This window comes from Nomascus leucogenys, chromosome 23, assembly GCF_006542625.1.
Source record: "Nomascus leucogenys isolate Asia chromosome 23, Asia_NLE_v1, whole genome shotgun sequence".
In the NCBI taxonomy this organism is placed as follows: domain Eukaryota; kingdom Metazoa; phylum Chordata; class Mammalia; order Primates; family Hylobatidae; genus Nomascus; species Nomascus leucogenys.
Window position 1 is genome coordinate 6859907 of NC_044403.1, and position 24238 is coordinate 6884144.

Below are 24238 nucleotides of genomic sequence, written 5' to 3' on the forward strand. Positions count from 1 at the left end.
ACCTCTTGCCCAGTGCTGGAATCCTTTCTTCAAATCCAGTACTCAGTTCTATATCCCAGAGCTTGCCTAGAATTTTAATTTTAACTTTTTATTTTGAGATAATTGTAAATTCACCTGCATTGTGAGAGATTCTGTATACCCTTCATCCAATTTCCCCCAATGATGACAGCTTACATAACTATAATACAAAATCAAGCCAGAAAATTAATCCTGATATAATCCATCAACTTTATTCAGATTTCATCAGTTTTATAGGGACTCGTGTGTGTGTGTGTGTGTGTGTGTGTGTGTGTATTTTGTTCTTTGCAGTTTTATCACAGGTATAGATTTGTATGACCTCCACCACAGTCAAGACACAGAACGGTTCCATCACAGGGATCCCTCATGCTTCCCTATTATAATCACAGATACCTCCCTCCCTATGCCACCTGCCCTAACCCCTAGCAACTACTAATCTGTTCTCCATCTCTATAATTTTCTAATTTTAGTAATGTTATTCCATTAGGTCATTCTTGCATTGCTATAAAGGAATACCTGAGGCTGAGTAATTTGTAAAGAAAAGAGGTTTAATTGGCTCACAGTTCTGTAGGCTGTACAAGCGTGGTGCTGGCATCTGCTCAGCTTCTGAGGAGGTCTCAGGGAGCTTTTACTCATGTGGAAGATGAAGCAGGAGCAGGTACATCACACAGCCAGACAGGAGCAAGAGAGAGAGTGGGAGGGTAAGTGCCACACACTTTTTAAAAAAACAGATCTCATGGGAACTCACTCACTCTCACGAGGACAACACCAAGCCATGAGGGAATCTGTCCCCATGATCCGAATGCCTCCCACCGGGCCCCACCACCAACACTGGAGATTACGTTTCAACATGAGATTTGGGGGAACAAGTATCCAAACTGTATCAGTTAAATAAATGGAATCGTGCAGTATGTAACCCTTTGAGATTTGGCTTGTTTCACTCAATATAATTCCCTGATAACCCATCCAAGTTGTTTCAAGTATTAATGTTTTACTCCTCTTCATGGCTTAGTAGTATTCCATGGTAAATGTGTACCACAGTTTATTGTGAATAAAGCTGCTATGCACGGAAGGGAAGGATAGGAAGAGATTTGTTAAAGGATACAAAATTACAGCTAGACGGGAGGAATAACTTCTAATAGAGCTGTAAGATGACTACAGATAACAATATTATATAGTTTCAAATAGCTAGAAGGAGGATGTTACATGTTCCCAACACAAAGAAATGATAAATGTTTGAGACGATGGCTACACTAATTACCATGATCTGAGATCATTATATGTTATCAGCATTGAAACATCACTATGTACTTCATGAATACATAAAATTATTTGTCAAATAATATAAAATAAAATAAAAATTTTATGAGCATGCTTGTAGAGGGTTTTGTGTGAACATACACTTTCATTTCTCTAGGGTAAATGCTCAGAAATGCAATGGGCCATATGGTAGTGGCATGTTTTGTTTTTTTGGGAACTTCCAAACAGTTTTCCAAAGTGGTTGTACCATTTTACAATCTCACCAGCAACATATGAGTGACCCAGTTTCAATATATAGACATTTTATTTTGTTTTATTCAGCTATGGAAGGGATTTTATTTTTATTTTATTTCTATAGCTTCTGGGGTGCAAGTGGTTTGTGGTTACATGGATGAATTGTATAGTGGTGAAGCCTGAGATTTTAGTGAACCTGTCAGCCGAGTAGTGTACATTGTACCCCATACATAGTTTTTTATCCCACACTCTCTCCTACCCTCCCCCTTCTGAGCCTCCATAGTCCATTACACCACCCTGTATGCCTTTGTGTACCCATAGCTTAGCTCTCACTGCTAAGTGAGAATATACATATTTGGTTTTCTATTACTGAGTTACTTCACTTGGAATAATGGCCTCCAGCACCATCCAAGTTGCTGAATAGCAATATTTTGTTCTTTGTTATAGCTGAGTAGTATTCCATGGTGTACATATACCACATTTTCTTTATCCACTCATTGGTCAGTGGGCCCTTAGGATGGTTCCATATCTTTGCAGTTGGAAATTGTGCTGCAATAAACATACAAGGGCAGGTATCTTTGATATAATGACTTCTTTTTGAGGGGGTAGATACCCAGTGTTGGGAATGCTGGATATACTGGTAGATCTCCTTTTAGTTCTTTAAGAAATCTCCATACTGTTTCCCTTAGAGGTTGTCCTGATTTATATTCCCATAAGCAGTGTATAAGCCTTCCCTTTTCATCACATCCTGGCCAACAGCTATTATTTTTTGACTTTTTAATAATGGCCATCCTGGCTGGAGTAAGGTTATGCTGTCTCATTGTGGTTTTAATTTGAATTTCCCTGACGATTAGTGATGTTGGGCATTTTTTCATGTGTTTGTTGGCCATTTGTCTATCTTCTGCTGATAATTGTCTATTCATGTCATTTGCCTACTTTTTGATGAGATTATTTGTTTTTTTCTTACTAATTTGAGTTCCTTGAAGATTCTGGGCATTAGTTTTTGTCAGATGCATGGTTTGCAAATATTTTCTCCTATTCTGTGGGTTGTCTGTTTACTCTGATGGTTATTAATACATAGACTTTTAAAACAAACAAAAACGTTTTAAAAAAAAATAAAACAGTCTGGGTGCAGTGGCTCACGTCTATAAGCCCAGCACGTTGGGAGGCCAAGGCAGGACAATTATTTGAGGCCAGGAGTTTGCAACCAGCCTGGTCGAGGAAGCCAAACCTCATCTCTACAAAAATAAAAATAAAAAAGTCAGGCATGGTGGTGCATGTCCATAGTCCTAGCCTCTGAGAGCTAGCTAGGACTACAGACATGTACCATCATGGAGGATTGCTTGAGCCCAGGAGGTCAAGGTTACAGTGAGCTATGATTTCACCACTGTACTCCAGCCTGGGTGACAGAGCAAGACCCTGTCTCAATAATAATAATAATAATAATAATAATAATAATAATAATCAATAAGTGATGAAACAAAAAAACTTAATGCAGATTTAGGCTTGCTTGTTGTCAACATTGCTGCCTTCCTCCTATGTAATGGAAAAGAGGAACCAAGAATTCAATTTCTTAGAATCCCCTTCCCCATATAGTTCCAGAGTAGCATCTGCAAATGAGAGGTACCCAAATGAGCTGCAGAAAGTAGGCAATAAGGTGAAATCATCACTCTCTGGAGGCCACTCTAGGCGGATATGTGGGCTGACTGTAGACCTGAAGTTCCCAGCAGTTTCTGGATGAACTAACCTGTGGGAATCCCCTATTTTAGGACAGTCAGCTGCATGCAAGCTGTGATGACTTGTGGGAGCTTCCCACAGGTTTCTTGATTTTATTATTATTCATTTTTAATTACTGTGCTGTGTTATATATTATGTATTATCTCAAATTGATTGATTTCTGACAACGGTTGTGACCTTTTGCTAATGGCACGTGAACTGGAGTGTTTGGGTTAGGATTGAGTTCAAATACATAAGATAAAAACCCAATTTACTAGCTTACACAAGTCAGAAATTTGTTTTTTCTCATTTATCTTCTCATGTAAGATAAATCAGCGCTGTTGGGTTGTTCTGCAACATCGTCAGTGTTGACCAGTCTCTTTCCTCTGTCTATAATCCTGTCCATAGTGCTGGATTCTACCCTTGAGCTTGTTTCATGATCACTGGACAGCTGCTGCTCGTTAGCATTCCAGGCAGAAGGAAGTAGGAAGAGAAGAGAATACGTGCGTGAGTACTTTCCTAGATGCTCCACCCAATGACCTCTTCTGACATATCTTTGACCACCACTATCTGCAAGGGAGGTTGGTAAATACACTTCTCAGGGATGCTGGATAAAATATTGCATGGAACATGCTTATGCTAAAAGTATTTGTTTATCTGAAATACAAATGTAACTGAGAGTCCTGCATTTTTATTGCTAAGTATAGTATGTACAACCCTAATACTTTTATCTGACCAAATTCATTGCCATACTTGACAACATGGGGGTTCTAATTGGAAGCTGAGTAGGCAACTAGTGGTCTCTGCCATGTTGAGCCTTCAGTCTATTGCTTGGTCTCCCACTTTTTAACCCATGCCTCCTCGCTCTATCCCTAGAGTCATTAGCCAGTTTTAGTTTTTACTAGGGTTCCCCATCTACTGCCATATCACCTGATTTCTAATATTCAAATGCTTTTTTTTTTTTTTTTTTTTGGCAGCACAGTAAACTCCGTTGTGTGTGTGAAGTTTCCCTTGAGAGGTGAATTGAGAGGGGGGCATTTAGTTCAAACTGAATATTAAAGACAACTGAATTGTATTATAATTTGTCACACTAACTTTATAGCCTAAATCTTCAGTTCCTCTTCCTTATGTAAAATGTCTATCTTACTGCTTTTGTAGCACTTAGCTCTTTGTTTTAATAATTTTAAGGTCATCAGTATAAGAACAAAAATGGTGATGTAATTATACTAAAAGGAGAGCAGAGGGGAAATTGGGAAAGGTGTAGAGAAGTAAACTGTGTTATCATCCATTGCAGTAGGAAGTCAATATATCATGTTTCACATTGATAAATCATAAATAGTTGAATATGTGTATTATTTAAAAATGTTCCTTTGGACTTTGGTGGAGTGGAGCAGGAAACCATTGCTTCTCAATATAAATCATTTTGTATTATTCAATTTTTTTCAAACTCTGTGATTGAATTATTTCACTGAAAATTAAAATGTAAAGGAGAGGCTGGGCACGGTGGCTCACGCCTGTAATGCCAGCACTTTGGGAGGCTGAGGCGGGTGGATCACGAGATCAGGAATTCAAAACCAGCCTGGCCAACATGGTGAAACCCTGTCTTTACTAAAAATACAAAAATTAGCCGGGCATGGTGGCAGGCGCTTGTAATCCCAGCTACTCGGGAGGCTCAGACAGAAAATTGTTTGAACCTGGGAGGTGGAGGTTGCAGTGAGCCGAGATCGTGCCACTGCACTCCAGCCTGTACAACAGAGCGAGACTCCATCTCAAAAATAACATAACATAACATAACATAACATAACATAACATAACATAACATAACATAACAATAAAATAAAATAAAATAAAATAAAAAGTAAAGGAGAAACTACTGACACTACATGGGAACTTTTCTTCTTGGAATGAATAGGACAGCACAGCAGAAAGCAGTTATAATTAATCAGTAATAAGCACCAACAGAGTGGGCCCTAGTAGACAATGAACTACACAAAGGTTGTATTTGGTCTTCAGAACCTTCTCACCTGCAGGGATCAGAAAGCCATCTGTCCTGCTGTAGATTATCAATGAAACTTAAAGTGCTACATTTTTTCATGGATTTTTTAAAATTTGAAAGGTAGGAAGTATTAAGGTCCAAAAACAAAACTGTGGGTAGAACTCTGGGTCTCAGTGGTTAGAAAAGCTCTGGGGCAGCAGGCTTTCTAGTGCTCCTGAAATCCTGCTAAGAACATGGTTAGGTAAATTTTACTTGTTGGTAAGGCTGTCACACTAGGAATCATTTACTTGCTCTAGAATGTTGAGTGATATCATTATTATAAGAAATTAAGATCATTTCTCCAACTTTACTTGACTTTAAAATTTAAAATAGCCTAAAACAGTTTCGAAAAAAATAGATAAACCTCTAAGTCATAGCCTATTTTAAATCAAGCCGTCATAATACAATTGTAGCTTTAATGGGGACTGCTTTGAAATAGATCACTTTGTGATTATCATAAGGTATATTACCTCCTCTACTTTCAAAATAATTGCTCCAACTTACAACACTGCACTATAGTATAGGCAGGATGTAATGTGATTTTTATTTATTTTATTTTTTTGAGACGGAGTCTCGTTCTGTAGCCCAGGCTAGAGTGCAATGGCGCAATCTTGGCTCACTGCAAGCTCCGCCTTCCGGGTTCACGCCATTCTCCTGCCTCAGCCTCCCAAGTAGCTGGGACTACAGGCGCCTGCCACCACGCCCAGCTAATATTTTGTATTTTTAGAGGAGATGGGGTTTCACCGTGTTAGCCAGGATGGTCTTGATCTCCTGACCTTGTGATCCGCCCGCCTCCGCCTCCCAAAGTGTTGGGATTACAGGCGTGAGCCACTGCGCCCAGCCCTGTAATGTGATTTTTAAAGCTCTTCATATGGGATGACTGGAAGAAATATTTCATTCCTTTTTAATTTTATATATTTTAAAATTGGAATAATCTTTCATTGTTTTTATTCTAAAATAAGACACATTCATTGTACAAATTAAAACATACAAAATTACATAAAATATACTGGAGCAGAATGTATTTTATTTTCCAAAGAAGGTTGCACCCATCCCACATACTATTTATTTATTTATTTATTTTTGAGACAGAGTCTCCCTCTGTCACCAGGCTGGAGCACAGTGGTGCGATCTTGGCTCACTGCAACATCCGACTCCCTGGTTCAAGCGATTCTCCTGCCTTAGCCTTCCAAGTAGCTAGGATTACAGGCACGCACCACCATGCCCAGCTAATTTTTGTATTTTTAGTAGAGACAGGGTTTCACCATGTTGGTCACGATGGTCTTGATCTTCTGACCTCATGATCTGCCTGCCTCGGCCTCCCCAAATGCTGGGATTACAGGTGTGAGCCATTGCACCTGGCCCATACTCTTCTTATAATGAGATGTTGACATTCCTCCATTGAGAGGTAGTGTCTGGGTTCCCAACTTTTGGACCTGGGCAGACCTTTGAAACTGCCTTTGACCAATAGATTGTGGCAAAAGCGACTTCTAAGGCTAGATCATAGAAGGCAATATGGCTTCTGCCTGGTTCTACCTCTCTCTGCACTTGTGTCTTTGGAGCCCTGAGTTGCCATGTAGGAAGTCTACTAACTTGAAACCTCTATGCTGAAGAGACGACATATTAAGAAACACCACAGAGGATGCCAGGTGCGGTGGCTCATGCCTGTAATCTCAGCACTTTGGGAGGCTGAGGCAGGCGGATCACTTGAGGCCAGGAGATCAAGACCAGCCTGGCCAACATAGTAAAACCTGATCTCTACTAAAAATACAAAAATTAGCCAGGCGTGTGCCTATAGTTCCAGCTACTCAGGAGGCTGGGACTTGCCTGTAAATGCCTCCCAGTAGTACAGTCCAAGCTACTCGGGAGGCAGGAGAATCGCTTGAACCCGGGAGGTAGAGGTTGCAGTGAGCTGAGGTCATGGCACTGCACTCCAGCCTGGGCGACACAGTGAGACTCTGTTTCGAAAGAAGAGAAGAGGAGAGGAGAGGGGAGGGGAGTGGAGGGGAAGGGAGGGGAGGGGAGGGGAGGGGAGGGGAGGGAAGAGAAGAGAAAAGGACATCAAGAAACACCATAGAAGGATAAAGTGAGGGTCCCAGGAATAGTCCCAACTTTTCAAGCCTTCCCAGCTCAGGCACCAGAAGTGTGAATGAACCTGCCTTCGAGATGACCCCACCCCAGCCACAGTCTTGCTATAATCTCATGTGAACCCCTGATGCAGAACTCCCCAGTTAAGCAGCTCCCAAATTCCTGATTCACATAAACAGGGGGAGTTAATAAATGAATAGTGCTACCACATTTTAAGGGGAGTTGTTATGCAGCATTCCATTAACAGGACAGCCCGTTCTTTCCTCACCCAAGATATAACTACAGTTACTAGTTGGAAGTCTACCTGTAAAGATTTCTTAATGCATATATAAACTTTTTTAAAAATGAGATTATACTATGTATATTACTATATAACTTTCTCTCATTTAATAATGTATCGTGGACATCTCTGCATATCAGCACATAGATCAACCTCATTCTTTAACAGCCACATGATACTCCACCATATGGATGTACCACAATTTATTTTCCAATCCCTTACTGGAATGTATATAGAGTCTTTTTAAAATAAATGTTTACATAAAAATACATACTGCAGTGGATCACTTGAGGTCAGGAGCTCGAGACCAGCCTGGCCAATATGGTGAAACCCAGTCTCTACTAAAAATACAAAAATTAGCTAGGCATGGGTAGTCCCAGCTACTTGGGAGGCTGAGGCAGGAGAATTGCTTGAACTGGGGAGGGGGAAGTTGCAGTGAGCTGAGATCCTGCCACTGCACTTCAGCTTAGGTGACAGAGCAAGACTCTGCCTAAAAAAAAAAAAATATATATATATATATATATAATGTATATATATTCTGTATTTTGTATAAATTTATAATCATACTATCATACTATTTTATAAACTACTTTAATATTCAATATATTGTACTTCCACACTATTATATGTTCTCTAAAATATTACTTTTATTGCTGGAATGATAGCTATCATCTGAATGTATCATTATTAATTTAAATGAGTCTACTGCTGGACATTTATATTGTTCTCTATAAAAAATGCTGCAGTTATCCTTATATTGGATACACTTGTCCAACCATTCTTTAGAATACATTTCTAAAAATAAAAATGCTTAACCAAAAGGTATTTTGTACAAACTACTAATTGCATCTGTGTTCCAATTAATGCTCCCATCAAAAGAAAACAAGCATGTGTATTCCCTACCCATTTCTTAACTCTGATCATTTAAAAAATGTTTAATCTTTGCTGATCTCACTGATTAAAATTATTTTATGTTTTATTCTCATTTACATTGATTTGACTATTTTATAAGATAGAGCCCACATGAGTTTTGGTGCAGACTGCCCTTGAGGAGACCATTGGAATAGGAACTCTCAACACCACAGGGAGCCCTCCTAGAGAATCCTAAGCCCTCCTGCCTCCTGGACCATCATGTGAACTATAGCCTTGCCCAGAGATGACTAGGTTTCTCACACTGCACCCGTTAGCTTTACTAAGTGTAAAGATACTTATTTGGGGCAAAGGTACTTGTGAGATATAAATGACATTGGGAGAACCTCAGTGCAGGGCCTTTTTACTCTGGTTATTCTAGGCTACAAAAGGCATTTTGGTCCATTTGGAATAAAAGTGCAAAGTGAGGGAGTCCAGTCTCATTATTTGAATTGGTCTTGCTAGACTGTATTTCAATATGATCTCAACTGACAAGAGCCAGGGACCTTCTGCAGGCTTGCAGGAGGGGAATGTTCTTACGGTACTGGTTAAGGAGCTCAAGGACTCAGGGAGAGAGAAAGGTATGGGCCCATAGCCAAGTAAGGAACTTTCCTTCTAACTGTCCCTGTGCCCTGCTAGTGCTGTACCCAATGTCATGTTCATTTCCATACACAATTCCTCCTTTCTAAAATGCCTCTTCCTTTCTCCAGGTGAGCAGACCCTATGCCTTATGGCTTTTTTTTTTTTTTTTTTTTCTCTGAGACAGTCTCCTCTGTTGCCCAGGCTGGATTGCAGTGGTGCAATCTTGGCTCACTGCAACCTCCACCTCCTGGGTTTAAGTGATTCTCGTGCCTCAGCCACCCGAATAGCTGGGACTACAGGTGCACGCCACCATGCCAAACTAATTTTTGTATTTTTAGTAGAGACGGGGTTTCTCCATGTTTTGCTGGTCTTGAACTCCTGGCTTCATGTGATCCACCCACCTTGGACTTCCAAAGGCTATGATTACTGGCATGAGCCACTGCGCCTGGCCCTTTCTAGCTTTTCTAAGTCAGAAGTATCTGTTCCTCACTTAAGGCACTCACCCCTTTTTGCCTCATATTCTGATTATTTTCTTACTGATTTCCTGTACTACACTGGATTTTAGACTGTGTCTTTTTCACCTTTATCTCTCTCTGCAATGCACAATATGATACTAGCAGGATCTTTCTTATCAAATGTTCCTAGTCTCTCTCCTTTATTTTAAGTCAGAGGTCAGCAAACTATGGTCCTCAAACCAAACGCAGCTCTCTACCTGTTTTTATAAATAAAGTTTTATTGGAACACAGCTATGCATATCATTTATGTATTGCCTGTGGCTGCTTTTAATCTAAAACAGCATTGTGGAGTAGTTGGGACAGATCTTATAGCCTGCAAAGCTGAAAATATTCACTATCTGGCCCTTTGCAGAAAGGGCTTGCCAACCCTTGTTCATTTTTAGAAAGAAATTTGTACTTTGGACTGTATCCATTAAACTACTCACTGCCTTTTCTCTTGCTTTATGAAATCTGTAAGCATGATAATTATGAAGTATTTTGAGAAATGTTCATCATAAAATATAATCTCATTTGGGGAAGTGTCAGGTATCAGTTTAAAGGTACTGTAGTAAGCTCATATACAACCAAAGAAGTGTCTAGACCCTTGTCAGTAACAGTTGTACTTGAAAAACAGTAACGTTGAATTGCAGATTTGTAGGTAATTTCTCAGAGCTCGGTTAATGTGAATCTGCCACATGGAGAGCCAGTTATGTTCCACCCCAGCTGGGATTAGTGTCTCCTTCCTTAATGCTTCCAGAATCCTTCATTCTGTCTGTTACAGCATTCATTTCAATTGGCCTTATATTAATTTTTTTACAAGTGTGCCTCAAGATAGGGTTATAGACACCCCATGGTAAGGAACTCTTTTGTTCAATTATGTTGCTTCCATAGAGTTTTTGCAAGGTAGATATCGATGAATGGTCACTTAATAAATGTTATTAATGCAAGCATGAAAAATAGGTTTATAATGACATCGTGAAAACATGGGCAAAACCTCAGCAGAGATTCTTCAAACTGAGCTTCATGAATGTACATTTTCAATACTGTTTATTCTGCTTATGTGCCTATTTAATTTGCTCATATATGTGTATAGAAAGGAAGTCATCTCAAGAATGTCTACTATACAATAGCACTTTGTTGTTTAAAAACAAAACAAAATAAAAAAATTCTCAAGAAAAAGAAAACGCCTTGTTTCTAGAAAAAGAAAATGCCTTGTCTGAGGTCAAGTGGTTTTCTCAGGAAATTAACATTATTGTGAACCGAAAAATCCTGCCGGACCCATTTCCTTAACTATTCCCCTTATTGTAAAACTTCAGCAGGTAGTAAACCCTATTTAGCAATCCAAGTGACAGATGACCCAACAGACCTCTGGTTTTACCTATGTGAAATAATCTTTATAGTCAGGCCCAGTGGAGTCTAACTAGGAAAGCAAAGCATCCCTAGGGTACTTCATTTGCCTTTGTAGAAAGCAGAGCTCTTGGTTGCAAAGTGATAGAAACACAGCTTGAATTAGCCTAACGAAATGGGGTAGGGTGTGGGGGTTGCTGGTTCAGAAAATCCAAGAAGGAGGTGAGTAACCAAATGATGGGGAAAATTGTAATGCAGCTGGGCCTCAAGGAACTGTAGGAACCAAGAACTGGACGGCTGCCAGGACTCCCTTCTTCTCTGTCTGGAATCTCTGCCTCTTTCTACATGCTACTCCCATTCTTGTTCATTGTAGATCAACTTTCTCTACCAGAAAGCAAACCTAACCATACACAACTTCCTTTTCCCCCCTTTTTTCATCTTATAGCTTTACTCTTTGAGAGGGACAGTCCCTCTTTATTTTAATTAGAAAACTCCCGGAGAAAAACTTTGAGCCCCAGTTGAGTCAAACCCAACAGGAGATGTGGTCATATAAGAAAATGACAACCTCTAACATAGATGTGGGTGTAAAGGGGAGGGAGAAATGGAGGAGGAGTGACAGTTCCTAAGAGAGGGGGGCTGGAAGGGTATTCGGTTGACAATCCCATAGATGTTCTCTGCCTTCTTTTTGAGGGTGTGGGCTATCCTATTTACAAACAAATTCTTAAGCTTCTGGAAAGACAAGAAAGAGGGCTAATGAAGAGCCTCCTTCTGACAGGTGCCTCTCAGCCAAAGGGAAGAAGAGGTAAATGTTCACATTTGTTTGAAGTAGTCAGTGAGTGGCCAATGGCTTCCCATCAGAAAGGACTGAGAGAAACTCACAAGCGCCTAAAATGTTTAACACCTAAAATGGATCTTCCCAGTAAATACTGTGAGAGGGCTGGTCTGTTTTCCTAATGCAAAAGCCTAAAACTCTGGGCTGCCTTATGGTTTCTCCAAGTCTTGCCCCAGGACTGCTTGCTGCCAGCCCATACAGGACCTTTGTGCAAATTAGAAAGTCATGCCTTCCTTGAGGCAGACCCAGTACCCACTCACTACCCTAGCAAGATGGCAGGACTCCTGTGTTGAGCACTGAATTTCAGCCTCTGTCTGCCCCTTAGACAGGTACCTTTGCGCAGGGCTCAAACTGCACAAACATCTGTGGCAGCCCTAGGCCTACCAAGAAGAGGGTAGGGTAGGCTGCCCCTTCTCCAAAAGCAAGGACTTACAACATCAATAAACATGAGACTTGGGTGGTAGGTTGGGCTTGGTGATTGAAGACAGTAGCAAGAATAGCAATAACGGCTGAATTCAAAGGACTTTAGGGATAGGTAACCCACCTCTGGGTACTGGAGCAATAGAGGCTCTGGGGATAGAGAGACCAGCAGTAAACTCCACTGGCTGAGCACCAGCAGAAGCAGCACTAGTGTCACTGAGGTTCTTGGAATGATACGAGGAGCAATAGTGATGGTTAAGTCTCCCCAATTAAAAACATATTTGTTTTGCTCAAGAATTTATGTAGCAGAATGCCTTAACACAGATTAAACTTTATTGTTTTATTTTTTTAACCTTTGAAACACTAAATATAACTCTCTTTTGAAGGGTATGATTGTATAAGGATTTAAGGAAGCTGTCCCTAGAAAAAGTAATGTGAGGATTTAGAAGGTTGTATTCAAACTTGTAGACTAGCCACTCTTAGAAGAGAAGCCACAGCCCCATTGTGTGAAAAGAGGGAAGAATCGGTGTATATAGGTTGAGAGCCCAAAAGAAAGGCAATGGCTCCTGAAAGCAGTAACAAAGGGAGGGAAATAATCTAGAGCAGGGTCTGGGGCGGGGGCACCAGAATCTGGGTGTCCCCTCTGATTCCAGCTGGAGATCAATGTTCACCCAGGCAGATCCTGGAGCTGTGATCAGGGGATAGATCTGCTGCAAGTGGCGATCATAGCAGCACCTAAAGCGATGGCCAGAATGGAGGAGCCCTCATCCCAGCATTGCGGTCCAGGGAGTAAATGCCTAGGCAGTCTGCCACTTCGCTGTTAAATACCCATTTATTTTTGTGCTTCGAAGGAGCCGCCCATGAATGTTCCAGTCACTGTGTGAGTCAGTCTTGTACCCCAAGTGCTGCTGTAATGCTACAGCCATCCCACCCTCTTCCCCTGCTTCCCAGACTCCATCTGAGACACTGCTCAATTCTCCTGGCTGCTGTTGAGCTAGGGGCTGGGCTGGGGCTCACACTCTGACACTAGGTAGAGGCTCAGGATTGCAGAAGGTGGGAGGATGGGGGAGACCTAGGCACTTGAGTATGTGACAAAAAGTGACATTCAAATCCCTGAAGAAAAGGAGGGATCTTTCAAAAATATTGGGAAGATTGGCTAGTAATTAGCAAGAAAATATTAAATCCTTACCTCATTGCACCAAATATATTAGACAGGCCAAAAATTTACATGTGAACACTTTAAAACACAAAAGTAAAATAATACAGGGCAAAAATAATGATAAATAATGTTGAGTACAGTTGAAAACTTCTGTGTGGCAAAAAAATCATATACAAAGTTGAAAGACAAATGACAAACTCAGGAAAATATTAACAATACTGTCCAAAGGCAAAGGGTTAATATCCACACAATAATAAAAGAGCTTACATAAATCAAGAAAAATTAAAAATCTAATAGAAAATAATGGGTAGAAGTCACAGATAAATTAAAAATGCAAATGTCAACAAACATATGGAAAAATGTTCAATTCACAAATATTCAGAAGGCAAATTAAACAATAATGAAATGATTTTCACCTATCAGACTGGCAAAGATCTCTAAAAATTGATCAAACTCATGCATTGACATGGTTAGGAGAAACATACACTTTGTGCTTTTTCTGTGGATATATAAAATAGCACAACTTCTTGAAAGGGCTATCTGACAAGAAGTATCAAACATAAGATGTGCAGACTCTTTACTGCAACAATTCTACTTGTCAGACTTTACTCCAAAGAGATAATACAAATTTGAAAAGATACACTCACACTTTGTTTACACTTTTGAAAAACACGAAACAACTTTAATGTTCCTCAGTAGGGGTTGGCTAAGTAAATTGTGGTCTAAGCATCCATGGAACACTATGCAGCCCTTAAAAAGAGTGATGCATTCAAACTATTCTACAAGGCTACAGTAACCAAAACAGCATGGTACTGGTACCAAAACAGAAATATAGACCAATGGAACAGAACAGAGCTCTCAGACATGTGCTATAAAGACACATGCACACGTATGTTTATTGTGGCACTATTCACAATAGCAAAGACTTAAAACCAACCTAAATGTCCAACAGCAATAGACTGGATTAAGAAAACGTGGCACATATACACCATGGAATATTATGCAGCCATAAAAAATGATGAGTCCATGTCCTTTGTAGGGATATGGATGAAACTGGAAACCATCATTCTCAGCAAACTATCACAAGGACAAAAAACCAAACACCACATGTTCTCACTCATAGGTGGGAATTGAACAATGAGAACACATGGACACAGGAAGGGGAACATCACACTCCGGGGACTGTTATGGGGTTGGGGGAGGGGGGAGGGATAGCATTAGGAGATATACCTAATGCTAAATGACAAGTTAATGGGTGCAGCACACCAACATGGCACATGTATACATATGTAACAAACCTGCACACTGTGCACATGTACCCTAAAACTTAAAGTATAATAGTAATAAAATAAAATTTAAAAAAAAGAATCTCTGTAGGAAGCAGAAAAAAAAAAGAGAGATGCAAATCTGTTAGGTTGGTGCAAAAGTAACTGTGGGTTTCAAAAACTGAATATATCAACACAGAGAGATGGCTTCAATTATTGATTCCTTGAGGCCCATTTATTCAATGATGTCAACTGTTACCCTTCCTCATCAGCAGAGTTTCTGATCATTCTACTGTTATTATTATTGTTATTGTTATTTGAGACAGGGTCTCACTCTGTCACCAACTGGTGTGATCTCAGCTCCCTGCAGCCTCGACCTCCTGGGCTCAAGTGATCCCCCCACCTCAGCCCCCTAAGTAGCTAGGACCACAGGTGCACGCTGCCACACCTAGCTTAATTTTATTTGTTTATTTTTTTGTAGAGACAAGGTCTCACTATGTTGTCCGGGCTGGTCTCAAACTCCTGGCCTCAAGTGATCCTCCTGCCTTGAATCCAAAGTGCTGGGATTACAGGCATGAGCTGCTGAGCCTGGCCTCTACCCTTAATTAAAGACTTTGGCACCTGACATACAGTCTTTCAAACCACTATCATCCAAGGTTACTTAAACATCTGTGTGGACATATCATCCCATTCTAGTCTCAGGAAATTTTGAATGCCTCATTTTCAATAAAATGCAGTAGATTGATACTCTACAGTCACATGCTCTCAAAGCCACAGTACACACAAACTGCCTCATCTCTAAAATTACTAAATCAGGTATCCCTCTCTCTAATCACAGTCTCTTATCCTCTCAACTGGCATGCCTAACTGTCATAATACATTTGTTCCCTTTTTACTTCAGATCCTCTAATCCATGCCCCCATTCATTTTAGATTTAATGATCCATCATTTCAAACTTTCTCCTGCCAATATTTTAAGTACCTTTGCCTCATTATTCTCACTGCATCTGCAACAAAAGCTCCTATCCTTTGTTTTTGTTTTTCATACCTAGGCTGCCAAGCACTGCTAGATGATCACATCTTGGTAGATAAGTATGATATTTATCTGGGCCCTTTCTGCCTAGGCCCTTTTCCTGGGTGCAGTTCCCTCAAAGGCAGAGCCTGAGACAAGGATCTGAATGTAAATGGTTTATTTGGAGATAAATCCAAGTAAAAGAATGAACAGGAGAGACAGAAGAGAGACAGAGAGGGAGAGGGAAATGGGACAGAGTGGGGGAAACCAACACAGGGTGTGTTGATGAGCAGATTACTATAGTGGGCTCAGTTCCACTGGAGACCTCCAAGAGCCCACCTGTGAGTTGGCCCCCATATTTCTCTCTGTCATTGGTTGAGAATGGCTCTCAGTGGCATTAACTCCCTTTCATTCCAGGCTGCCTTGTGCACAAGTCACACAAGCTCCCAGCTAGAGAACACACGCCAGGCAAAGTTGTAGATGCCTGCAATAAAAAGCTGTCAGCATGTTTGTACCTGAACCATGAGTGCCAAGGGGATTCAGCGGGGCACCAACAGCACATGTTGCAGCCGTCATGTTCCAGTCTCCTTGACGTGTTACCCTAGTCACCCTCATCCCCCCTCCCTACAACCAGCTCAAAATTCCTCTCATCATTGCAAATCTCTGGTGCTCTTGTCCCCTCACTCTCAGCAGATGACCTTGTCTCCTAGTTCACAAAGGAACACTGAAGATCTCAGAATGGAACTTGCCAAGTTCCTGCCAACAATTCTAACATGCCGCCCACATCCATACCCATCACTTCTCCCTCCGCATCTCTTCAATCGAGGAGGCATTTCTCCCTTATCTAAGGCCAAACTTCTCTGCCTATTCTTGGTCCTGTCCCTTCCATCTGCTTGGCCACTCTCCTCAGTTGATTGCCTCGTCACCCTCGTGAGTCTTCAACGACTGTCTCTCTCATCTCCTCTCTCCCATCTTAAAACAAACAACTCTCGGTAGAATCCACATCCCATTCCATCTATTGTGCTGTCTCTCTCCTCCTCTTTACACCAGAGTTTATTGAAAGAGTATCTTATACATGTGGCCTCCAGTCTCCTCTCATTCATTTCCAATCAGTCACAGGTGATCTCCCTGTGGCAGAAGTCAGAGGACACCAGTCCTTATCCCTCTTGCCCTCTCAGCAGCATTTGACTCTGGACATTCATTTCTCCCCTGGACTCCCATTGGGGCGATTCTTTTGATTTTTCTCCTTTCTCTTTGGCTACTCCCATCTCAGTCTCTTTATTTACCTCTTTGATAATGCTGTTTTCAGCTCTCCAACCTTCTTCACCAGTGGCCTTACCCACTTCCACACCATTAATTATCAGGCCAAGGCTGATGATTCCCAGATCTACAGAAACAGTCCAGGTTTCCCCCCTGACTTGACCTAAATATGCACTTGCTTAATGCTCACACTCTGTTCTGTCACTTTAACCAAGTCATTAAATTTCCCTTAACCTATGTTCTTGGGCAAAACATGGAAATGAGAACAACTACTTCTTTATTTTGAAATAATTCTAGAGTCACAGAAAGTTGCAGAAATAGTACAGAGAGGTCCCCTGTACCCTCACGCAGTTTCCCCCAATGGTTACATTTTATATAACTATAGTACAATATCAAACCCAGGAAACTGACATTAAAACAATGTATGTAGTTCTATGAGTACAATATCAAACCCAGGAAGTTGACATTAAAACAATGTATGTAGTTCTCTGATATGTTTTCAAGTATAGATTCATGAAACCACCACTGTAATCAGGACACAGAAGTATTTGGTCACCACAAAGATCTTCCTCATTTGCTTCTTTTTAAAAAATTTTTTAAAAATCCTCATCAGATCCTTGAGAGAAGGGACATACATATTATTTTGCCATGTGTTCTCAGTGTCTAACATGCACTCTTAGAAGGCATTGCTAAATGTTTGGGAAAATAAGAACAGAATAAAAGAAGGCAGATTCCAACTGTGGAGGTCACAGACATCAGCCTGGGAGCCAGGACAGACCATGAAACCTCTTAGCTCCATACCAGGAGCCAGGAGCCTGAGGACAGAGGCTTCCTCCCCAAATTTACATCCTGTTGAATGAGATGTTGGCAGACACAGGCTAGAAGTCGGAGTGGTGAGGCTTAGCTCACACTCATTCCAATAATCACAGCCCCTGTCTGTAGCAGAGAGGAAGGACTTTTTCAGTCCAGGACCTTTTTTGGAAATCTCTCACATCACACCACATGGCCAGTTCCCCACTCCACCTATCTGATGCCTGCCCTGCTCTGCCTGACATCACTGGCACATTCCTGTGCGTGCTGGCAGCACCCAGGAGATCATCCCAAACTCTGCTTTTTTGGGACAAAAAAGCTAAAAAACTGCCAAAGACAACTACACATATGTTCGGGTTATAAGCCCCACATAGAACGTGTGTGTGTCTGTGCCACCAAATTAGTTACTGTTGGAGTGAAAAATAAAGGAGTATTTATCCAGCAGTGAGCTATGTTTTTATATTATAATAGGCTTTAATTAGAGAGAAAGTCAAATTTGTGTTCCCTTAATAGCCTGGTTAAAGTCTCCGAAATTAGAAAACTTAGCTTAGAATCTTTGTGTCAGCAATGAGCAATTTGTGTTGTCTATTCTGCAAGTCTCAAAGGGCAATTATTTGATTTACAAGCCTGAAACTCATTTATCAGTTGTAGTTTATAAACTTGGTGCAGCAATTTGTGAGCTGATGTCATGCTTACAGCAGGGTGGTTTGGAAACAGTCCACATGGGGATTCATTTCATTTCCTTTTCTTTTTTTTTCCTTTTTTTAGACAGGGTCTCACTCTGTCACGGAGGCTAAAGTGCAGTGGTGCAATGACAACACACTGCAGCCTGGACCTCCCAGGCTGAAGTGATCCTCCAGCCTCAGCCTCTTGAGTAACTAGGACCATAGGCACGCAGCACCACATCCAGCTAATTTTTTATTTATTTTTTTATGTTTGTAGGACAGGCTGGTCTCAAACAGTCCTCCCACCTCAACCTCCCAAAGTGCTGGGATTACAGATGTGAGCCACCATGCCTGGCTGGATTCATTTTCGGTGGTGGAAGTGAGAGGCATAGAAATAAGGCAACACCTGAGCCCCTTGTCTTGAGAAACTTGGAGATTTGGAAGCACAGTGTGTCTTGTACATTGAGTAGAGGGCGTGACTGATCTCATGTCAGAGTCCCTCTGATTTTCAAGCTCTACATTCACAGAGAGCACACACAGAATGGATGGGCATGTGTGGAAGTTCAGTGATCTTTGCTTTGTTCACTGGCATTTCCTCAGTGCTCAGAATAGTGCATGGTGGGCTCTCAGGACATTTTTATTGACTAATTATTCAATACTTAACAATGTGTGCAAAGGAGAAAGAACAAATCAATAGGTATTCAGTTGCCAACAAGCCCAGAGTGTCACACTCAGACTTAGCCACAAACTTTGCTGTTGGGTCACAGCAAAATGAAAGAGGAGAGGGAAAAACCAGGAACCAGAAGAGTAAGGACTGAGGGTGAACTGAAGGAGGTCTGGAAACTCTGTGGTCCAGGCCCAGTTTGGGTTTGGTTTAGATGATAGGTTGGTTCAATCTAAAGTGTGGGACACATCAGTGGGAGTTCCAGTGACAGGCTAGAATCAAAGTCAGGTGGACAGAGAGTGGGCCAATCCCAGCAGAGCCCAGCCAGTGGCTGAAGGTATCAGAGAAAGGACTTGGTTTTGTAGGGGAGGGACCTGGCAAGAACTAAGAACTTTCGAAAGGGCAAAAGAACTAGAGTGCAGGGCTATGGAAATGATCAAAGTGCAAACGTAGTGCGTTAACATGGTAGGTGCCTGGGGAAGGCTGTATCTGTGCAGTCCACATGGATGCCCAGGGCTTCCTAGGTCTTTGCTGGCAAGTCAGATTCTACGGGTCGGCGGCTGGACAAGGGCTGATAGTGTAGGCAGGGGCAAGCCTACACGTAAAGGAGACCAGATCAGCTCTCTCACTGTGTGCTTCCATTGTATCCTTAATATGCTTTTGGGCAACACTACTCACACTTGCAATTACCTCAACAGCTTTTGTTCCTTGCTGGTGTATGAGGGCGGGCATTGTTTTTATATTGACTACCACTATATCCCCAGCACAATACTTGGCACATGATGCGCATGTAGTGTGACTAAAGGGAAGAACTGGGACCTGTCTATGGAAGAGGTTTGCAAAAGCAGAGATGGACTCTGAGAATCAGCAGACTTACATCCCAGCAATATTTCTCAACTCTTCTACCTCTTACTTCCTTGCAAGGGTCAGGACTGGAATTAAGGAGAAGGAAAGTACACCACAGTCATGACCTGCCCTGTAGAGCAAAGCTCAACAGGACAGCTCTGCTATGCTGCGCCTGTTGTCCTGAATAGCACCAGGTTTTCTGTTGCAATTACACAGTTTAGTCTTTGAATAGTGCATTTTCATGCCAGCATTTTCTTCTATATTAAAGAAGAGAGCTAATAAGACAGTATGAGGGTCCAAGGAGAGGAAAGGTGAGGAGTAGAGAGAGGAATGAGAGAAAGAAAAGGAAGAAAAGTAAAGATCTCATTATCATTTGCACCAGGACTGCATTTGGGTTGCTAATGGCTCTGCTTCTCAGTCACTGCCCCAGCCTACCCATTGCTGACTTCTACTCTCCTACAATGCTGCAGTGGCAACAATCACCTCAGGAGAACCTCCCAGAGACAGAGAGCCCTGCCCACCACACGGCAGAGCAGCAGCCAGTTTTGTTCTGACCTCCTGACTTCCACACCTCATATGTTAAAGTTCAGCTCCACTGCACTTGCTCCTCTCCTAGGACTTTTCTCCTTGTAGCATGAGCATCCCAGTCACTGAGACAGAGCTGGATGGTATTAAACTCTAGAATGCCTCTGCAGCCAAAGCTAATAAACAATGGAAAGAAGGGTGGATGGTGGAAAAGAAAGATTCTCTGTGTGTATATGTGTATTTTTAAACTAACAGGAAAAACATTGTAAATGGAATTTCAGTAGAACAAAATCTTATCCAACGGGAAATTTTAAATGATTCTAAAAAATACCAAAGAACGCAGACTGTTTGCAGATGGATGACAACATTGCCTCTAAAAGGACTTGCTGTTTGAGAAAAAAAAAAAAAAAAAAAAAAAGCTAAAACTGGCCCAAACCCACAAAGCAAATAGTTGTAAGGGATGATGGGAACAAACTGGAATGTGGAATTTTTTGACCCATATTTTTATAGCAAATAAAAATAAAGGATTTCAAGTGTAATCCTAGGAGGGTAGGGGGAAAGAAATCAAAGAAACCAAATGGCTTAGAACTAGCAGAAATAATTTCCAGAAAAAAAGAGGCTCTGGGCATATATGGGAAGAGGAAAAATATCAGTATCTCATTCAGATGTATTGATCTCTTAGACAGGAAAGGATTTGGACTTTTCCTCCAAACACCTTCTTCCAGTGAAGTTAGTGCTCACTGGAGCCCAGATGGGAAGCAAGAAGTTAGAGCTTCCAGAAAGTCCACTCACAGACACAGGTGGTTTTTGAGTCAAGCCAAGGGATGTGTTAACCAGTTTACTCTTCTAGGTAGTAGAATGCCAGTTACAGGCTAGGCACAGAGCAGGAGAGACAGGGTATCCTTGGATTGCAATCCATTTTAAGAATTTCTATAAATACAATATTTACCCTCAAGGCACGCTTTATTGGTTTAGGGTCATGCTTTCTTTTTGAATGACAAAAGTAATCCAATACAGAAATATCTAACCACTGTGCAAAGGAGGTATGAATATATACTCCATTCATGACACACGGTACAAATGCAAAATACAGTTTACCAGAGGGAACCTTACAAACACAGAAGTAGCAGAGCTCACACAATCCTGCAAGTTATCTTTCCCAAGAAAAGCATGCTTAGACTGGGACTAGAGAGATATAGTCACAAAAGGACCTATTCCACAGTGCTCTACATACATATAGAGAAAGGTGTACCAATGGGAGCTTGCAGATCAACCTGTTCAGAAGGGAAGCTATTCCTCATCTCTAAAAGAAAGATAATAATTGTACTTACCAGCTGGGTGCGGTGGCTCACGCCTGTAATCCCAGCACCTTGGGAGGCTGAGGTGAGTGGATCATATGAGGTCAGGAGTTTGAGACCAGCCTGGCCAACATGATGAAACCCCATCTCTACTAAAAATACAAAAATTAGCCAGGCATGGTGGTGGGTGCCTGTAGTTCCAGCTACTCAGGAGGCTGAGGCAGAAGAATGCCTTGAACCCAGGAGGCGGAGGTTGCAGTGAGCCAAGATGGTGCCACTGCACTCAAGCCTGGGTGACAGAGTGAGCCTCTGTCTCAAAATAATAATAATAATTGTACTTATCTCATAAAGCTATTAGAGAGATTAAGATAATTAATACTTATAAAAGATGTAGAACACTGCCTACACATAGAAAGCAATTTTTGAATTAAAAAATATGTATCAAATACCAACTATGAATCGAGTGCCATTTTAAGGGCTGAAAATGCAATGGTGAACATGGAGCTTCCATCTAGTGGGAGTGAAGATAATAAACAGCACAGCATATAACACAATGTCATGTAATAATAAGCACTCTAAAGAAAATAAAGTGATGGGAATGCTTTTTGTACATAGGGTGGTAAGGAAACGCCTCTATGAGGAGATGACACTTGACAAAGACCTGAATGGAGTAAGGACACAAACCATGTGGCTATCTAGGGGGAAGAGTATTCTAGGCAAAGGAAACAGCATGGGCCAAGGTCCTGATGAAGGAGCATGCTCAGGGTATTCCTGGGATAAGAAGAAGGCCGGGTTGCGCACAGTGGCTCACACGTATAATCCCAGCACTTCAGGAGGCTGAGACGGGTGGATTGCTTGAGGTCAGGAGTTCAAGACCAGCCTGGCCAACATGGTGAAACCCCATCTCTCCTAGAAAAAATACAAAAATTAGCTGGGCGTGGTGATGCATGCCTGTAGTCCCAAATACTTGGGAGGCTGAGGCAGGAGACTGCTTGAACTCTGGAGGTGGATGTTGCAGTCAGCCGAGATCGTGCCACTGCACTCCAGCCTGGGTGACAGAGGCAGACTCTGTCTCAAAAAAAAAAAAAAAAAGAAGGCCAGTATGGCTCAAGAGCTGTGAGAAAGCAAAAAATACTGGGAAATGAGATCAGAGAAGTAGGCAGGGGCCTCATCTTGCAGGGACTTGTAGGCCATGATAAGGACTTTGGATTTTGATTAAGAATAATGGTAAGCCACAGAAGAGGGTTAAATGGTGAAGTGACATTATCTAATTCATGTTGTAGAGGGATTGTAAGAGAAAGAAAGTAGAAAGGGTTGTTAGGTAGCAATACTCCAGATGTGAGATGATGGTGCCTTAGGCTGGGTGGTGTCAATATTTGTCCTGAGTGACAGCTGGCAAGTATGGTGACGCTATTCATTGAGATGAGAATCATCCAGGAAGGAGCCATTGGGTTGGAGGCATTCAAAAGTTTGGTCTTGGACATGTTAATTCTGAAACATAAATTAGACATCCAAACCCAGTAGGCAGCAGCAATGAGATTTACAGCAGAGGACCATTCATCAAAATAATGCCTGCAGCAAGCATTTGCCAAGATGAGTTTGAGGGCCTGTGTGGGGAGCATTGCAGGACACTGGCAAGGACCTATGGGTCAATGGCAAGTACTATGGATGTCAAGGCATTGGCTCCCTTCAGGAGGACTGAAGGAGAAAGGAAGGCACATGGCTCAGAGGCCCTTCTGGAGTGGCATGAACTGCAGTAGGGTGAGGTGACCTCAGCTGCATTTGGGGAGGTGGGGGAAAAGGGTTTCTCAGCTGGGTCCAAACAGTTGGGATTTTGCTCTATTTATAGCTTCTGAGGCTGAGGGTGGGGGGATGAGGCAAAGATCAATCACTTAATATTTCTGAACCTCCTGCTTTTATCTATTAAGGAAAACAGACTATTCATAGTAATAAGAGCTAATCATTATTGAATATTTTTCTATATATTGCATACTGTACTAATCGCTTTTTAAGTGCTGCCTCATTTTATCTTTACAATATGCTGGGAGACAGATGTCAGCTTATAGATGAGGAATAGATTTAGTGAGAACAAGTAACTTTCCCTGGGTCACATAGCTTGCATTTATTTGTTTGTTTGTTTATTTATTTTTATTTTTCAGACGGAGTCTTGCTCTATCACCCAGGCTGGAGTGTAGTGGCACAATCTCAGCTCACAGCAACCTCTGCCTCCCAGGTGCAAGCAATTCTCCTGACTCAGCCTCCCGAGTAGCAGGGACTATAGGCGTGCCACAACTCCCAGCTCATTTTTGTATTTTTAGTAGAGACGGGGTTTCGCTATTTTGGCAGGCTGGCCTCGAACTCCTGATCTCAGGTGATCCACTGCCTCGACCTCCCAAAGTGCTGGGATTACAGGCTTGAGCCACCATGTCCAGCCACATAGCTTTTAAGTAGTTAAGAGACAGGGACTAGAATTGAAATCCAGATAGTCTGACTCTAGAGACTGCTACAATGTTCTGCTTC

General features: G+C 41.6%; 2 protein-coding genes across 2 annotated transcripts in view; both read right to left on the reverse strand.

Annotated features, from left to right (window-relative positions):
• Nucleotides 1-2002, reverse strand: part of STK38L (serine/threonine kinase 38 like) — a 114309-nt gene extending 112307 nt beyond the window's left edge. Inside the window, exon 1 of the mRNA XM_030804630.1 lies at nt 580-2002. The gene's annotated coding sequence lies outside the window, so the exon portion shown is untranslated. The remainder of the gene's footprint in view (nt 1-579) is intronic.
• The window catches only part of PPFIBP1 (PPFIA binding protein 1), a 542301-nt gene that overhangs the window by 481666 nt on the left and 36397 nt on the right, over nt 1-24238 (reverse strand). The gene's annotated exons all lie outside the window — the stretch shown is intronic.